This window comes from Nanorana parkeri, unplaced genomic scaffold (assembly GCF_000935625.1).
Source record: "Nanorana parkeri isolate BGI_ZX_2015 unplaced genomic scaffold, ASM93562v1 scaffold62, whole genome shotgun sequence".
Taxonomy (NCBI): Eukaryota; Metazoa; Chordata; class Amphibia; order Anura; family Dicroglossidae; genus Nanorana; species Nanorana parkeri.
In genome coordinates, this window is record NW_017306330.1 from 323,588 (window position 1) to 327,959 (window position 4,372).

Consider the following 4,372-nt stretch of genomic DNA (forward strand, 5'->3'; position numbering starts at 1 on the left):
AATAAAATAGAATATATAAATTCTATCTATCTATCTATCTATCTATCTATCTATCTATCTATCTATCTATCTATCTATCTATCTATCTATCTATCTATCTATAATTTGTATTATTATTTGCTTTAATCAATCCTTTTATTGGCCATTGTATTAGACAATGCTTAGTTTGTTGTCAACCTTATTTTAATACTTATAAACCTATTTTTAAAATGTATTTTTCTTCTTTAATCAAGCCATTTATTTCCCAGTGTATTAGAAAATGCTTACAAAATATGAGGGTTGTCATCCACATTTTGTTTTATATCAAGCTATAAGCTAATGTTTTACATATTTTAATTTTTTAATTTTTTTGCTTTAATCAAGGCTTTTATTTGTAACTATATTTGAAAATGATTACAAATAAATAAGGGTTGTTTTTCCACTTTTATTTTATTTATAAACTGATGTGTTTTTTTTAGATTTATAAACTGACCTTTTATTTTATTTTTTTAATGATTTGCTCTAATCAAGACTTTTATTTGTCAGTGTAATAATGCTGCTGCTATCAAAGCATAAACAAAAAATAGTATATTGCAGCTTCCTTAGATGCTTTTTTTTTCTTTCTTTCTTCTTTTTGTACTCTATGATCCTGCCAGTAACACACTTCAGGGCTGATTTATAAAGCATTTGTCCACAGTACAGATGGCCAAACCATGTTCTTACACCATTAATGCCACTACATGGAACTGAGGAACACACATTCCATGGCTCCATCTAGTGGCAGTAATGGCATGCAAGCGTCATTCATTCAGCTGTACTCAGGGTGGGCGTTATATAAATCAATTCCTTCCCATCACTCTGGGTTCTATTTATGACCATTTGACAGAGCCATGCACCCTATAAATCTTTCTCAACATTCATTCTGTGCGAATAGACGAAAAAAACGAATGCTCTTAGAAATATTTTCTTTTCACATTGAATTACTCAAGGTAATACTGCATTATGGCCACTAGATGGAGCTGAGGTGTACAGGAAATAAATACTTATTTTCTATGCTCCTCAGCTCTGTCTAGTGGCCAACTTGCAGTATTACATTACATACATTTGACCTTATATGAAAATATATCTAGGAACATAGGAGGTTATTCTCTAAAGAGCCGAAGGATCCAGCCGTGGCTTTGGTTGATCCTTCGGCTCACTTCGGCCATCTTTGCCCTTTAGTTCAGTCAAACTGAAGGGCTGCTGTACGGGCTATTCACAATAGCCCGTACAGCAGCCGAGCGGCTCAGCCGAATATGCTTCAGCTAGACTGAGCCGATGTGACAGCCGAAGCGTGGGGAAAGGTCGGCCGAAGGGCCGGCCGATCTCCACGCAAATGACAGCTGGGCGGAGCCAGCCGTTTTCCACGGCTGGCTCCGCCCAGTTGTAATGACAGATCAGTGTCCCCAAATGACCTGGGAACGCTGATCTGTCATTAAACAATAACCACTGGGCAGTTGTTATTCATTGGCTGGGACCTATTAGAAGACTAGGGCAGGTGCCGGCCAATATGAAACAGCTGGGCGGAGCTAGCTGTCACTGCTAGCTCCGCCCAATTGTTGTTCTTTTGCCGACGTCTGCCAGATGCTTTGTTATTTGGCGGGAGTTCGTCGCCTGCGGTCGAGTTGGCGTGCAGCGGTTTTTTAAAAATGATTGTCTTTCTTTTTTTTAAAACGATTTTTCTACATTTTCTTATTTTTTTACATTTTTAAAATCATTTTCCAACTTATTTTTTTATTTTTTATTCATTTGACTTATTTTCTATTCTGCTGGCTACCTTGGTGGTACCGAGCAGAATAGCCGAGCCAAATGACGTTCGGCGACATTCGGCTATTCCCTTTCTGCCATTCGGCCCCTATGAGAAAAGGGGCGAATGGCAGCGAATGAAATGCCGGAGCTTCGGCTCAGCTGATCCAGATGTTGGTTCGGCTGAGTCGAACTCCTTTGGTACTGACCGAAGGCAGCCGATGAATGGCTGATTTTAGCCGATGTATGACTGAAATCAGCCGTTCAAGCCAGACGTGCATAGCCGAACAGCTCACTTCACTTCGGCCGGGTTATGCATTCGGCTGCCTTTGGCAGCTTTGTGAATATCCCCCGTAATGTAATGTAATACTGTAATACAGGTGCCAAAAGCAGCAGGATGGTGCCCACTGGTAGAACTTTGTGGTACATCTTTGGGTTGGCTGGATCCTGTTCCCCCTTTAATGTTAAGAGCAGCCCAGTAGGTTATCAATGTTCAGTTCGGTGTTCAGTTGATGTTAATCTGTGTAAAAACTGATTCCTCCGCCTGCACCAAGGTCACAGCTCAGGTTGCCATCTGTAAGATGCTTTATCACAGAGTAACCCCACAATTGTACGATGGCCGCATTGGGCATATTATGAACATTTTGTATTGCTTGATAGCTTTATTTTTCTGCAGACCTCCTATTCATGTGCGGAGCCGTTCTGCTCCTGTAAAGCTTCATGCCGGCAGGTGGTGTCTGTGAATCATTCCTTTATAAATGCGGCATATATATTAATTAAAGCTGAACTCCGGGCAGATATAAAAAACACAAATTAATGCAATTTTGTAACCATTAATAGATTATTAAATGCATTTTTAATGCAAGTAGAGTAGGTAGCTGATTTTGACCTGATATCCCCCCAGGGCCGGCTCTATTTTATAACCTATTGATCTATAACCGCTCAACCATCACGTTCTCAAACAATTCATCCCCACACAGCTACCTTCTCATGTATCACTTGTCCATCCTTTTTAGATTGGAAGCCCTCGGGGGCAGGGCCCTCCTTACCATCTTGTCTTGTATTGTGATTGTAATGTCTTCCTTATATTGTAAAGCGCTGCGCAAACGGTTGGCGCTATATAAATCCTGTATAATAATAATGAGGCAGCCTGAAGCGTTTGCCTCAGGCAGCATTTCGTTGGGTCACACCTGCCGCCCCCTTTCTTGCCAGAGCACCCCAGGTTGCTTGGAGCTCTGACATCACTGGTTGGCAGGAAATGAGCAGGATGCTCTTGATATGTTTAGCGATTAAGCTGGAGCCAGAGGTACTTACAACAGCCCCCCAGAATAAGCACCACTAGCACCCAACACCCCAGTGGAACATGCACCACCAGCACTCCCCTCCCTTGGCCACCTCAAACGGTAAAAAGTAGGTGGACAGCCCTGGTCCCCCCTTCCTCTTATTTGAGCTCTATACTTTCCTGCATATCTGTTCCGATACCTTAATTCAGATGTAAATTGATTGCGGAGGAGACAGCTGTTCCGATTATTGGCACTAATTTCTATAATAAACGGGTTAATAATGTAAAAGGCAAATTATCCCCTCAAGGGCCCTGTGCCCTTGCTGCTCAGCCTGTTTTGATATATGACTATTACACAGCCTAATATAGTTAATAAAGGACTTTAAAGGTCACCGACTGCCATGAAAATATGCAGATTTCCAGCTAAAAATTGTAGCTCAGTCAAATCTCACATTTGATATTTCGTGCTTTCCGACTGTAACGTATTTGCGGTTCAATTTTCTCCTTCTCCGTTATAATTGACTCCCTTTCATTTCCCATTTTTGTGGTTCTCCACTTGGTGCTTCACCATTTTCTTCTAATGTATAAATTACATTGCGCAATCTGAACAAATGTATTCCTGACGGGTGCAGAATGAGGTGGTTGTTGGGCTCGCTCTAACTTTCCGGGTTCTTTTGGCGTTTTCTTATTTTGATAATCCAGCATAATGCAAAATTAGAAATTCACAATGATTTAAATGGAAACTAGAATGGTTTAGGTCAACGATAGAAGACTTTTCTGTAGTTTAATGTTTTAATAAATATTTAAATACATTTTCTTTCCTGGCCTGTAACAGCTGCAGCTTGCTGACTCCAGTGGTTACAGTGCCTATCTCTCTATGCGGACCCACAAGTTTGTTCCTAAACAAATCCATGTGATTACCAAATTCTAATTTTCATGGTGTGTTTCCCTAGGCAATCACTAGAAGGTTCATGGGCAGTGGTGACCTTGATAGAGTCTCTTTCTTTTACCAGGCCCTCCTGCCTGGGTGAGGGTGCATAAAGTGATGTACTGTCTGACCAGGCTTGCAGCTTGCAGGTTTTCAGGTATGGACCTCCTGTACATGGGGAGAACAGTGGTGGAACAATCACCATAGCGATTCAGGCTGCCGCTATGGGGCCCGGGGGCACAGGGCCCGGCCAGGAATCCCCCTGATGCCGTACGGGCCGCCTGGGTCGCTATGGCATCTCAGGCTGCTGGCTGTCACTGGCGGCTGTGAGGAGGAACACGCCGCTGTTCAGATCACTGACAACCTGTCAGTGATCTGTGCAGCGGCGCGTTCCTCCT